Here is a 15,627-nt window from a genome sequence, read left to right as displayed (position 1 = left end):
TCTATTATTTCGGGAATTAAAGACGTTGTCAAAGATTGTGAACCAATGCTGGCTGTTTCCGCAAAACTCTCTCAAATACTCCTTAATAGAGATTTTAACTGCATAAAATTGTGGATCTTGGATAAGATCGTAAATGTTCCGAATGCTCAATTTTTATTCCCGGAGCAAGCATTTGAGCGTCTTATGATTCGTAGTATTGTAAAAAAAACCGATTACACATTCTGGACATATTTTTGGCTGATTCACACAAAACTGTAATATAAGTTACCGAATTTTCTTATTTCAAGTTGCTGTGTTTTTGACTTATTGTATATATATAAATAAGAATGTACAAGTCAAGAGATGGTCAAACAAATGATGGATTCAATTAAAAATCTGGTAATTTTTACACTAAATGCTAAAAATGAGTATCAAATTTCATCTATCTAGCTTTGTACATTTTGTAATTATTGAGTTTTCTTGGTACTCGGGCAGACAAACTTCCCGAGAAAGGATTTCGTTGAAAATTTCAAACAAATATAAAGCTTGGCGTAAAAACCAAATTTCATTCGTCTAGCTCACTTCGTATTTGAGTTATTGCCAACAGAGAGATTGGCATAACTCCAAAAATATGTTTTCTAGATTCAGGAAAAATCTGAAACGAAGAGATTTGCCAAAATCTAGAGATCGAACTTTTTTATGGCTACAGTATATATATATTCATACTTTGAATTAATGAGTATAAAAATGTGATTCTACATAGAGTAACTGAATTCTTAATTGAAAGGTGACTGAATGAGAATTTATAAACCCTTAGTTAAAGCAATATTAACCCTTGGCACTCGGATGATGCACCCCCCCCCCCACTCACCATTCAAGAAGGCGCATCATTTTGAAGTTTTATTAATTTAATTTTGACAGTTAAAAATACCTGCAGAGTAATAAGAAGAGTCAAATTAATTAAACGCGAAAATTCAACTTAAAAAAATTATATTTATTTTTCAGAGCAATAGACAAGTCTTTGTATTAAGTGAATTATGCATCCAATTACTTTTCCTAGTGCAAAGTGTCAAGTGTTGAGAATTGCTTCGAAATTTGCAAAAGCATCTGAAAAATTAAATCCTAGTCCTAGTCTTAATCCTAGTTTCATTAAAAAATGCGATTATATTTCCAAAATTTCTTTAAAAAAGTTTTTTTTTTCTTTCAATCATTTCCGAATTATTGATTTTAAAAAATAATTTAGTATTTTTTTCGCTTTGACTTCGATGGTCCTATTCTATGCTTCAAAAAGTTATGATAGTTATGATATTTTTAATTAAATTTTCATTGGAATTACCTTAACATAAATAAAAGTCATTGTCTAATATCTCCTAAACAAAAGGGCCAAATTCAACCAAATTTATTGTAATTATTGAATAAGATAAGAGAATGAATACTGTGACCTTTCAAAATACAGAAATTAAAATATCAAATTAATTAAAAATGAGCAATAATTTAGTCTAATATTTTGAAAAACTGTACCACTATTTTTAAAGTTTTTTCTTATTTTGATATGTTTTAAGATCATGATTATTAGTTTTAATGATTTAATCATACTTAAAAATAAGCTTAAGTCAGTCGCTCAAACGAAAGTAATTTGTCTTATATTTCAGCATTTTTGAACAAAACATACATATATACTAAATATTAATAACTTATGATGAAAATTAACTTACAGCGAGTTTTGAAAATCGTCTGATTCAATTCATATTCCAATTTCAGCCAAAAAAGACGAGAAAAAGATTTTGCATTTTATAATAATTTATACAAATGTAGTTTTTATGTTTAAAATATTATGCATAAGAATAGTAATTCTGAACAATGCCGGACAAATCAATTAGTTTTTTAAATAAAATTTTAATGAATTTATTATCTTGAAATTATTTCTGAACAAACTCGCATATTGGATATGAATCGTGTTCATATTTTCTAATTCCTTTCCTGTTTCAAAGCCTAACTTGTTAAGTATTCTATACAAAATTAGAATGCGCATAGTTAAAGAAACTGAAGAATATTCCTTCTAATTGAAGGTAAGAATTCGCAGATAATAAATGTCTCTGAGAATCCGATGGTTGAGCTAACTGGATTTGCCTAACTGGATTAAACCGTCTCTTAACTACGCACGGAAAGTTTTTAATCCGATTAGGCCATGATGCAAGTGATATAAATTTATTAAGAAACATCCATTCTGTATGTTTTGATTTATGTTAAGACGAATTAAGGAGTCTGACGGACGTGTAAACAATTAGCTTGTCAGCTAAGCAAAAGAGACGAAGTCAAAATTTATGACGAGAAACTGCTATTATGTGCTAAAAGAGAATAAATATAATTCAAGAATCTAAAATGAATTTTAACAATTTATGTTGTATTAATATTAGACTCGAGAAATAATTATATTTCAAAACTTTTTGTTTGGAATAGCTTATGAAAATGAGAGCATTAACTAGAAAACAATGCCTTTTTATTATTATAATTTTTGTAACAAACTCATTTTTATCTGAAAAATATTTGCATAGTCAGTATTGCTTTCCTTTTTCAGGAAATCGTATTCCCTAATTACCTTCCGGAATTTTCATTTATATGCGAATATTTAAATGAAGTAATTCTAACACATTTTTATCTGTTATTCATATCCATACAACGCCATCTGCTGATAAAATCTGACTATTTTTGCAAATAAATAAAAATTAAATTTACAGACGATATTTTTCTACGTTTTATTTAAAACATCAAGTAATTGAGTAGCAGACACAAATAGGAACGGATGCTTAATTGGAAGAAATATTTAGTTAAGAGAAATGGTTTATTTTCAGAGATTTATTTCATCCGAATTTCTAATTTCAAGCTTTTAAAGCAATTCTAAAATGGATAAATCATTTCTGTAATAGAATATAATTTTAGAAATGCAAAAGAGGGATCTTTGCAATCAAAATGAAAGAGGGAACTCCTATACATTGAAAATAGGATGGTTGTAAAAGAATTTCGTCTATGTATGAATCCCTGCAGATCGTATCGTTTCAAGAAACAGAATGAAATTTTTAATGAACGTATTTTAGGATATTCACCATAGAATGACGCCGAAAATAGCAGGTCATCTCTAACAGTTACAATTATAGTGCCAGAATATCTGAAATTTGAAATGGTCAGATCCTTTTCTATTTGGAATACAATTTTTACTGTGTATAATATTTTAAAGTCAGAAGGAAATAGTTTTTGCAATAGCCCATGGGTTGTAAGGGAAAATAAAGACCGCAAAAGTGAATTTACAATATAACTACTAAGACCATCATTTTGACGGTTATCTAATTTCATGCTTAAAAATTAATATAATTTATGTATTATTCTAGAACTTTATGACGACTTTTAATGAAATATAAGAACAATCACATATTCCTATTTAATTTCTTCTCATTGATTTTAACTAACCATAATCAGTATGACCTATACCTATTTATATCAAAATAGGTCAAAATGACGGCTTTAGCAATTTCAAAGTTTATAATATTTTATGGTATTTTATGGATCATCTATGCAATTCGAATTTACATTCATTTATACATCGGTTTCAGACATTCCCTGGAAAATTTTGAATTACATTTTCCATATGAAAATAAACCAAAATGTTCTGCAGCCGTTATAATGGTACCCATTTTATTCCGATTATGATTTAGTTTAGAACTAAAATTTTCAACTGGATATCCTATAAATGCAATTGCAAATTGTTTTTCTTGGTTTTTTATATTAACAATTAATAAATTACATTAAATGTTGTTTGTTAAATTATATTCTTTTATTTACATAAACTAAGCCAAAAGTTGCATTGAAAGTTATAATGATCAAAAATACGTCAATTTGACGGGTGTGGTAAAACAGTCTATATTTAACATCAGTAGTTCTAATGTTAAAATAAAAAAAATGACCTCAGTTAAAAGGCACTATACACATTTAATAGAAAACAAATTAACAATTACATTTAATTTAAGTGACCTGCCTTATATTGACCTTTTACGTCATATAAAAGGTCAATATAAAGGGATTTTCAATAAACGTGACTTTGTAGTTTACTAAAATAATTTGTATAATAGATTTATTTCTTGGAAATCGAATTCTCAATTATTTTATTTAAATTAATATGATTATTCTAAAGTAATAAATTTTTCGAATATTTTTGGAAAGGAACTTTTATTTATATATACTTATAATAAAGCTCAATGTGTGTGTGTGTTGGCGCTCTACAGGTCAGACCGTTTGACATACAGCTACCAAATTTGGTACATGTATACCTTAGAGGTCGGGAATGTGCACCTGGGGTCCCTTTTTTTGAAATTTTAATTAGAATTTTAATTATTAATTAAAAACTAACTTTCCCGCCAAAAAAATCTTCCATTTTCTCCACCGCCAAATGAGTAAGGCTTTAGTTTTTTTTTCTCCCAACAGTAATGAGGCTAGGGTTAACATTTTTCGGCGGATTATTTCAAACGATTCTGTTTATTTTCTTAATGTTTTATGCATTTAAAATTAAACATTGTTAATTAATCCATGTTTCAGATTCATTCTGAAGTACTTTTGAATTAAAATAACACAGAATAAAGGAAATTAAAAATGTATAATCTGCATAGCGTTACCCCAACTGGCGTCACGCATCTGAGTTACCGTAAGTGGCGAAAAAAATTCAAGCATGCTCATTGTGTTCTGATTGTTGTCATGACAACCATTATCAACGGATGATTTAAATTATTTTTAGGTTAGTTGCATGCTTTTGTAATTAAATTGTATTTATGTTAGTTATTTTTTTTTGTATATGCTTATAGTTTTAAGTACACCGTTTTTTAAGTAGTTTTTTTAAACCTGTTTTCGGCCGATTATTTAAAACGATTTATTTTATTTTATTAGTGTTTGATGCATTTAAAATTAAACATTTTTAATGAATCGATCTGTTCATGATGAATCTGAGAAAATTTTGTTGACAAATTCTTGAGATAGTACATAAATTAAGAAAGATATTCTTTAGTGCCTATAAAGTTTAAACGCTCAGTGACTATTATCAGTAATCATATTATTAAAAAAAATGCTTTGTTTCAGCAAAAAATATTATATTAATTGCAGATTAATCATTTACACTTTAATTTAAAGCATAAATTCTACGAGGGGTAACAGAAAATTAGAGAGATACATACTACGTTATGACTGAAGGCCTTTATAATATTATGAGTGAATTATATGACTATCAAAATTTGAAGTTTTAAAACATTTTGCTGAAGAATCTATTAAAGTTGGAATTGCGTAAAATATTTAATGGTACGACCGGAGTTTAACCCCCTGCTTCGCAAAATTTTTAAAAATCGCCAACAACGGCCTTGCTTAATGTTCAAAAGCAAAGGAGCAGATGTTCAATTATAATGCATAATAAAGATTGCCAGCTTTGGCGCGTTATCGCAACTTGGCGAAGAAGGGGGTTGAACTCCGGTTCAACCTATTTAATTATTAAAATTTAAACGAACATTAAGATTGGCGAACCGCCTGGTCGCCAAAGGCGGCTAGTACATAATATTAATTTTGGGATAGTATTTACTTCAGATTGTTTAAATTATTATATTATCTACCGCATATTTTTATACATATTGTTTCAATTATATCATATTACATACAACATATTTTATACATATTTTTGAATTACAAGTTGTTTATACCAGAGTTGCATAATCAGATTTTGCCATCAGTATTTTATCATTCCGAGTAAATTATATCATCACTTTTTAATAAAAATGTGCACAGTGTTTATTAAATTATATCGTTAAGATTAAACAGTTCCATAAATTGAGTTTAATTAGAGTACCTATGTTAAAAATGCAATAGATTAGTCTGGAACTCTTAAATTTGAAGTATTGTTAATTAACATGAACTACACAATGGCCGGCATTCCATAATTACAACAAGGAGAGGTTGGACCCACGATAACTTTCTGAATGCACAACAGATATATATTCAAAGTGAATTTCCGATGGATTTGGATCTTGGACCTACAATCCTTTAATTCATTATCATTTTATTTCCATGATATAAATTGGTATCTGAATAATGGTGTCGATTATTACATTATTCTTTTAACTTAAAGATGTATTGAGGATTACTTAAACTTTAAAATCAAACAAAAATACAATTATATAAAGAAAGATAATGAAAACTACAACAAATAGACATCGTTAAAATATCTAAATATATTTGCAAAATGATTATATGTTGTTACATAGAATGTTACTAAATGACTTATAAAAATAAACTATTTTTGGAATTGCATGATAACCTATATTCATGCATTATTTTAGCACTTTTTTATCAATATATATAAAGAAAAAGAAGTTTGTTTTGTTTATAAGATCATGTAAAAGATTTTAAAAAATTTGTTCATTGGACTAATTTTAATAGTTAATGTCACTTTTCAACAGAACTTCAAGCGGAGACAAATGATTAGCCAGAAAAGTGCTGCAGCTGAGAGCCTTCAAAAGAAACTTAATTCACCCACGTGTTTTCGTTCGCAGTTTAGCTCCGCTTCCTTCATTCAAATGTCACGCTGTCTGAACGAAACGTGCCGGTCTCCGTTTTCGTTTCTTTTTACATCCTTTTTGGGATTCGATACCAGTGCTGAGATCATTAGACGCTGCAATCCAATAATGACTAAAATAACCACTAAATAGCAATATTTCTAGCTTAAAATGAACTAAGTCAACGAAGAATGAATACTCCGATATGACTGTGTATATTTAAGAACATAGAGTTTGATTTATTTATAGTATTGATTCATTCTTTCATTAATAGTTAAAACTGCAGTTCTTATTTAATAAGCAATCTTTTAAATTTATGTTGAAACTAAAAGAATTTGAATTATATATTAAGAAGTATATAATAAAAGTAATAGAGTAGACTTAATTTTTAAATCAATGTCTTTATTCAAGTTTTGTTATATTGCACAGTATTATGAAAACTTCAGAAATAATGGTAAATAATTGAAATGAGATATTCTTCTTATTTAAATTTGTAGTTTATATTAACTTCTTTAATTATTCTGTATGCGAATGGAAATGAAAATTTCGATCATTAACTTATTGAATCTGAAGACTAAAAAATGAATGTGCGTCATTAGTCTAAATAAAACACAATGTTTTATAATTAATAACATATAGTTCAAAACATACCTTTGAGGTTTTAATTTTGTTTTTAAAAACTTGTGAAGGCAAGACCAACTATTTTTAAGTTTTTGTTCAATGTAATCTAAAAATACAAACGTATGCAATGGCAAACGTATCCATATACTAGTAGCATAAACACATTCTATAAAATTGTACAATATCTTATAGAAATCTTATAAAAAAAGTAGATTTTTGTACTTTTTGATAATATATCATTTACCATTAATGCATATTCAGATGCTTAATTCACAAGTTATATTACTTAATAATAATATTAACAAATTCATCTTTTCAATTAAATTGAAAGCATTTAAAAAGAAATGAAATGGTTAGAAACTGGAATAACTAAATACAAAATGGATTAATCCTATTAATGTTTAAGCACAAAAAAAATATACTGGATTGCAAATCATAACGATTAATATTTAAATTGGGAGCGCAAATCCCATATATTCCGTAAAAAAATCTCTGCCATTTTAACACAGCTTTATCAAATGAATCGAATAAAATAAGCGGTAATGAATTAATATATTTAAAATATAAATAAGTTTAATTAAATGAATTATGTCATTCAGGAAAATACAGAAACAAATCAGAAACTACTTCTTATTTCACTGTTAATTCTCTATAGAAAATATATGCAGAGCATTATATACCGGAAAAGAAACTTATTTGCTTTGCATGTATCATTATTAAAACAACATCTTTTGACATTTTATAATTAGAAATTAATTGCACGAGATTAAATGGAAGCAATTCTTTCACTCAAAAACTTATTATCACCAATTTGCATAAGCATTCTTGTAAAACTTTGACTTTCTCAGATTCAACTTTCCATTGTTTTAAATTTATGCCACAGAATTCAATTTTCGATATTGTTAAGAAACAAAATCATAATATGTTTATAAATCTAATAAATCAGTGTATCACCTAATGTTCATTTTTACCCTTTATCAATAAATATTTTTGCTCACACCACATGTCCAAACAAATCTAAAACTATCTAGTAAGACTTCTAAATGAAACTAACACTGAGAAAACTAAATCTGACTTACTTTAATTTCTTCCTTATATTTTCCACTCTTCCTTAATTTATTTTTAAAAGAGTTGCAAAACGTGGGAAAGCAATGACCAGTGCAATCATTTAATAGAGAGCGAGGCAATTTAAGTCTGGCTTAAAAGAGCCCAGATAAATCAATTCTCATTCAGACGAAACCGCCAATTCTTTTGCTGTAACCGTCACTTCTAACTGAGCACTAAATCCTTGTCACATTGGAGCGATCGCCATTCATTCAGGCGATGCAAATGAAGGTGACGTGAAAATCGATTATTTTAACGTACTATATCGATGTTCGATCACGATATCTCAGTGTATCGTCATCATATTTATATCGCTGTCCCTTCGGCAAGGCTGTTCACCAAGCCGCAAGAGTACTTTTTCTTTCTTTATTATTTTTGTTCAAGATTTATCGTTTGCTCGGGAACTTCCGAAAACATTGACAACACACGAGCACAGCAACGTCCGCAGACGATTTTCTAGTGAGTGTAGTTGCAGACGATCTTTCTCGGGAGAGTGTGAGGAGCTGGTTGAGTTGCGCTTTGCGCGGAAGCGGGACGCGACGATTTTGTTGCGCGAAGGGTGGGGACGGATGTTAAGAGGAGAGAGAGAGACTGTTCGAAAGAATAAAATAAGAGGAAAACCGAAAGAGAGAGAACTTTTTTTTCCCCCTTCGTTCTAATGCTGCTAATCGGGGTGCTACTTATTCCCTGGGTTATTTTGTTCGGGATGTTTGCCAGCTGAAGGTTCGTTACAGGGTATTACAGGGACATTTTGTTTCGTCGCGCGCCGGTTTAATTTGTCATCGGACGATTTTGGATTTCGGCAGCATCTGGGGCGGAAGAATAAATTGTTTAATAACTTCCCTTTTCCCAGCTCTGTATTAGTCTAAATTAAGAAGTCAGGGAAAAAGAAAAACAGATTTGCTTCTCTTCCAGCTGAAGCAGATAATAACAGGCAGTTCGTTTTAATTTCTTTAAATGAAGAATTCTGAAACTTTTTCCATTTTCTCTTTCGTTTTTCGGGAGAAAAAAATTATTTGCGATCCTATTTTTTTTTTTTTTAGAAAAGCGTTGCTGTAACCTTAAAGATATTTTTTGGATTAAATAAGCTGCACGGAAAATATATTAAAAGTGTTTAGGAGATTTAAAAGAAATCCTTTAAGATGAATTCATTACTTTCTTGTAAAATGAGTTACCTTTATGAAACAACCACTTGCTAAAGTTTTCACGACTCCCAAGTCTTTTTCTCAGCATCCTCCGCAGTGCTAATCACAATTAAGAATAAAGTAAAATGCAATGAAACTTCTATAGCAGCCATTTTCGTTCCAAGAAAATTTGATCGCTCTTAAGGGATTTTACTTTTGGAAGTCTAAATTATTTTAACAGGCCCTAATTCATTATTTTTAACTTAATGAATTTTAAGAATTATATATGAAAGTATTTTTAATGAAATATTTCTTAATATTTTTGAAAAAGATAAAATTTTTGCTTAGTTGGATCTTACTGTTATTTTACTTTTATTCTTTCTTTTCTCTCACTTTCTTAAAATCGAAAAAACACATCTCTTATTGATTTGTCGGTAATTATAGAGCAAAAAGATGTAATATAATCAGTTTTTTTCCAAAATCTTTTGAATAAATAATTAATGATTTTGCTGATTCGAGTTCTCGCTCTATTGAATCATTTGACTAACCACCTTGCCAATAATCCGTTATCAGATGCAACAACTCTAATCCATATTCAGATAACAACTCGAAGATGTTGTTCAGAGATTAAAAGACTCTACTTGTAGCTGAAATTACCTATTTATTTATGTTTAGTAAGTAGTCATCGCCGCTTGAATATCTTATATCGATACCAGTAGAAGTACGCTTTTCTATTTGCATTAGAAAGAGGATAATTAACTTCGATGCTATTTCCATTTTTTCTTTTGAATATGAGGGTTCAAATGACCACTTGGCATCGTATTAACATTAGTCTGTGGATTAAAAATTTAGCGCCAAACAAAAGTGACGGTTACATGTAGTGTTTATTAAGTGGGCTTTTGCTAAAACACTTTGTATTGTAATAATTGATACTTACATTTTAAGATTGCAACTTTCTTTTTACAACTGACTGAGATTTTTAGATTGCAACTTTCTTTTTGCAACTGACTGATACTCTTATATAATAACTGATTTCTAGAAATTCATGCTGTGAAAATGGCAAAAAAAAGTCTCTTATAAAAATCATTATAAACATGGCTTAAATTTTTTGACATAGTTAACTGCTAATAAAAAGTTCGTGATCCGAATGTAGAAAAATAAATAGGAAAACGAAACATTGATTCTGAATTACTGAAAGAAAATTAATCAAAAATTGTTATTTAGAAACATTTGATACACCATTTTAAATTAAAATTCTTTTTTCAACTCCTTTTACTTTAAGCATTTTAAAATTCTGAAAAAGTTTGGATCAATGAGAAATTTTATATATTTGTCTGCAAAACCCCAAAAGGAGACAAAAACCACATATTTAGATGGTTTAATTAAAAAATATATATATACATTTTTTTATATTTAGGAGTTGAAATTTAAAGATTTTTCATGAAAAAAAATCCGAAAGAATATGAGCAGATGAGAAATTTTTGCACTTTAACAAATATATATTTCTGCTCAATTTCATATGTGGTCATGAACTACAACTTTATCAAATCGTCTGCAAGATAATTTTATTGAGTTTGAATGGCATTATGCGAGCTTCAAACGATTGTTTGTTGTTAGAGAATATTTATGCGTACTAGAGCGATTTACGTCTTTTGAGAAAGCGTACAAGCATCTAATGTAAGGGACTGAGAATAGTAACAGAAGAGAGGCTACACGAGCGCATCATATGTAGGAATAAACCAGATCACAAAATTTTTCCGTGTTTGCACCGCCAACGCAGCGAGAGCGGTTCATTTCATGTCAAGGAATCAGATGCGGGCCTCTCGGACCTCATAATTTTAGTTTTTCTTTCTTTTTTTCTTTCTTTTTCTTTTTTTTTTTTTTTCGTTTGCACTTTTTATTTCCAACCTCATATTGCTATACAAAAAAAAAAAAAAAAAAAAAAAAAAGCTTTTTTTATATGTATTTGACCTACCCTTAAAGTTTGGCTCATGAATTCAAGGACACCTTGTGTATTATATATGTATATGCAATATTATTCATGTTTTTGTGACCAAAAATCATTAATGAAATTACATTTAGACACTAATCTGTTTTGGGACAAAATATGGAATTATCTTTTATCCTTTGGTCAAATGGTCTTTGTGGCTGATGAAACAGATATGATAAAAAGGTCCACATTTTTTTTGGGAGGATTAAGATTTCATTTGGAAAATTGCAAATATTTTACCCACATTTAAACGAGAATTTATTAAATTCTGGCAAAGAATTTTGCGTCATAAATATTTTGTATTTTACTTTACTGCCAAATTTTTTAATTATAATAAATGATCTCATTTTTAATAGTTGAATGAAAATGCAGCAAATTTCAATAGACAACTGTTCATAAATTATTTGTATTCTTTTGGTTTATGATTAATTCAATCTTGGCTAGTTTATTTATATTTTGTATGTCATGTCTGTATACGGCATAGATATTTTCTTCGATCGACATTTGTATATGAAAAAATTATTAATGCTGAAATTGTAAGAATACGTTCTTTTAAGTAATAACATCTAAGTATTTATTGAACTGGTTAGTTTTAAAGACGTTGGATTAAGTTTGTAACAAGCATATACAATAAGTATTAAAAATTTTATAAAATAGAAAACAAAATCGCTGAAAAATAATAATTGTGATGTTGTGTTTATCAAATTCATTTTTTAGAAGTTATTGATTATAGTTTTTACCTTTATTTTAACAACAGGCTTTTTTTTACATCAATCCTTTCTTTACCTTGCAAACTGCACAGGAAAAGAACCTGGAATAGAATACCTCGTTTCTGTTGGTATTTTTAGTATTCTGCCGGGTTTTCAGATGCTTAACAAAGCCAATTCTGTTTGGTTTGCAGTTCAAGATTTGGCACATTTCAAGAGTAGAAAACCAGCAAAATCCTAACAGTGGAAATAAAATTTAACCGTAAACATCAGATGGCACTCCTTTTGTTAGGATGCGTGACTACCTGACGTTTATTCAAATAAAAGGCATAGTTATTTTATAATAAGCCATATTTGCTTCTTCAAGTTCTGCAATGTTTCATATTTAAATTGTATTTATTTTTTGAATTGATTTTTGAAATTTATTTATTTTCATGTATTATAATGTTTTTAAATTTTTTTTTCATTTGAACCATTAATGGTAGAAGGAGATCATATTTAAATGAGAGATGTATTATTTGTATGTTTGGATTCTGAATTTCTTCATATTTAAATTGTATTTAGATTTTTTTTCGAAATGTATTTATTTTTATACACTTCAAGACTCTTTTTTTTCTCTTTGAGATCTAATATTAGAAGAAAAAAACCAACTCCATCTCATTTTCGTATTATATATATATTAGCCGATTTCGAAAACGATAAATAAAGAAAAGTAGAACAAAAAAAAAAAAAAACACTTGAAGCAATAATTGACAAAAGTTAGAAAGAAATTTTAAAAACTATTATTTAGAAAATTAAAATATATAAAATATTTTAAATAAAGATCACCGTCTTAATTTTTTTTTTTGAAATGTTGAAAACTATAACAGAAGTCCCTGAGTAACTGTTTGTGATTTTAATATTATATGCGTTATGTTTACTAGAGCCGTTACTGTCAGACGGAAGCCATCACATTACTACTATGTGAGTGAATGTATTTTAGAAGTTCTTCTTAACTTAAATATTGATGTTTAAAATCTGAGAATCTTTAATTTTGTTCATCGTAGCAAAAACGAATTCTATATAATTATTTTAAGTCAACAGATATTATTACTTCAATGTTATAAAATTCACGTTTTTCCTAAGAGTTATATTAACTTCCCGTTGTAAAGCAACACTTGGACTATTTGGCCCAAAGCAACACATGGCTTGTAATTTTGAACCGCGGTCAGATGACGAGGACGACACCTGAGCTGGCTCCTCCCGTTCCACATCACACCACACCAGTGAGAAGACGTTTTGCCCTGATGGATTTAACGTGCAACAGACCCTCTTACTTCTTCAGTGGAATCGCGTCTCAAACCTGAAACTCTACGGCTCACGAACCGAGACCTTACCAGCAGGCCAACGCGGCCCAAGTATTTCCTAATGTCTGCGGGAAACGTTAAGAATTAAACATTAAAGCTTTGAATCTGATATATTGAAAAGCAGGAAAGTAATATCTATATAGCATGCAAGATCTGAAACTGTTTGTCAAAATTGCTAGATATATTTGTATATAAATAATTGAAATCTGCACATGAATTATAGAAATTTGCATATCAATTACAGATATAAAAATCAATTTCCGTAAACTAAAGGAAATAAACCTAATTGGGTAAATGCACCTACATTGAGACTACGAGATTTTTCACAGGAATTTCAGTTTATGGCTATCACTATTTTTGTGTGATTAAAAAGTGTGATGAAAGCTATTTTGATTTAAAATTGCGTCTTGTATAATATTTTTAGTAATAACAAATTATTATTACTGAAATGAAAATACCTTTATTTACTATTAAATATTCTACAATTTCAAATATGTATTTATAGATAACTACTGTTCCAATTACAGTTTAGGCCTCTATCAAGTTTCAAGTAATGCGATTTTTAATTAAAGATGCAATTATTTATCCATTTAACTTTAAAATATCATGTAAATTTCATGCTTCAGTTTTTAATTTATTTTACAGTTTTGAGAGAGTGAGAAAGTTTAGTGGGGAAGTAAAAATATGTTCTATTCAAAACGTATCCACTATTAAGAAAGTAAACAAAAGATTTTCTTAGCAATTTCAATAACATTTTTCGAAATAGTCAAGTATTTAAAAAATTATTAATGTTTGCATTTCAAAAGATGAGACAATACAGTGGGCATATAATGAACTGCAAATAAATGATTATTCAATAAAAAGAATTTTTTTAATCCATTTTTGTCCTCAAAAGTACACATTTTTAAAATTTTTATTACATAATTTTTTTATAATTCATTAATATAAATCTTATAGAATTTTCAAATTTTTCCAAATTTACTAATCAATATTCACTGTTAAGAGACGCCACTTGTAAAGAATAAAAAATAAATTGAAATAATCTAAAAAACTGATATTTAAATTCTGAGAATATTTAAAAGTATATTATAATTGAAATTATGTTATTGTTAAAAAAATTAACACTTTAGGAATTGAGCGATGAATATATTACAAAATTGCATATTTACAAAAATGAAATGACTCAAGTTAAATAAAAGCGTATAATGGGTTAAAAGAGAAAAATGAGATAAAAAATTTTATCTTAATAATTTCATCATAGTTTTAGATTTTAGACATCAATCCTAAGGGACAACAACAGAAAATAATTTATTTAAACAGCTGTTTCATACAATCTTTGAATAACAGTTTTATTCTGAAATATTGAGAATTATTTAATTCGCTACATTTTCAGAAAATCTCATTATAACCTTCTGTTTCTTTTCTTTAGTCAATCATTTGAAACCATTTTTATAAATTCTTAATTTTAATTAGTTTAATAATATGAATATACATTGAGTTGGATTTAAATAAGATCAAAATTATCAATTTAAAATCTTATGGTGTTAAGGATTTAAAGAATAGTTTTATTTCTTTTTTTAAATAAATATATGAAACAATTTTTCATTTGCGCTGAATATCATTATAATATAAACAGAAATTTCGAGATAACATATAATCTTGTTATGAAAATCTTCGGGAGAATCTACGATGTATGCAATCCAAGAGGCTGGAAAGCGACGCATTAATCTACGAATATTTTAAAACCAAAATATAGGTAAAAAAATGCAATAACAGGATTAAATAGTAATTATAGAAATTAACAATATCCAAGCAGAGTAAATTGGCAATGAAATAACAGTAACAGCACTATCAACGATGTTCGACGGTTGCATGCCACTTACTCATACTAGGAAAACAACTCCAAGTAGACATCAAATCATCTGAACTCTTCGTTTTCATATAATTTTTCGAAAAGGCGCATAGTTACATGGAATTCTCAAGAAGGATCTCTTGATCTCGATTCCTAAAAGAAACAGGATCATCTATTTTTCATTCTTTTTAACCTTCAATTTTTTCTCTAAAGTCAGATACCATTGCCTTTTGACATTTGTTAAGAATCTCTGTCCTTCTAATTATAAGACTATTAAGGCAGAGAAAGAATATTACATTATGAAGATTATTACTTTATATATA

At 28.3% G+C, this 15,627-nt stretch overlaps 1 protein-coding gene across 3 annotated transcripts in view; it reads right to left on the bottom strand.

Annotated features, from left to right (window-relative positions):
* The window catches only part of LOC129962675 (teneurin-m-like), a 707,945-nt gene extending 699,186 nt beyond the window's left edge, over positions 1–8,759 (bottom strand). For all 3 annotated transcript variants that reach the window (XM_056076579.1, XM_056076581.1, XM_056076580.1), the window contains exon 1: positions 8,261–8,759. The gene's annotated coding sequence lies outside the window, so the exon portion shown is untranslated. The remainder of the gene's footprint in view (positions 1–8,260) is intronic.
* Between the last annotated feature and the right edge of the window lie 6,868 nt (positions 8,760–15,627).

Source organism: Argiope bruennichi, chromosome 3 (assembly GCF_947563725.1).
Source record: "Argiope bruennichi chromosome 3, qqArgBrue1.1, whole genome shotgun sequence".
NCBI classification, from domain to species: Eukaryota; Metazoa; Arthropoda; class Arachnida; order Araneae; family Araneidae; genus Argiope; species Argiope bruennichi.
Note: the sequence above shows the minus strand (reverse complement) of the source record. Positions and strands in the feature narration are given on the sequence as shown.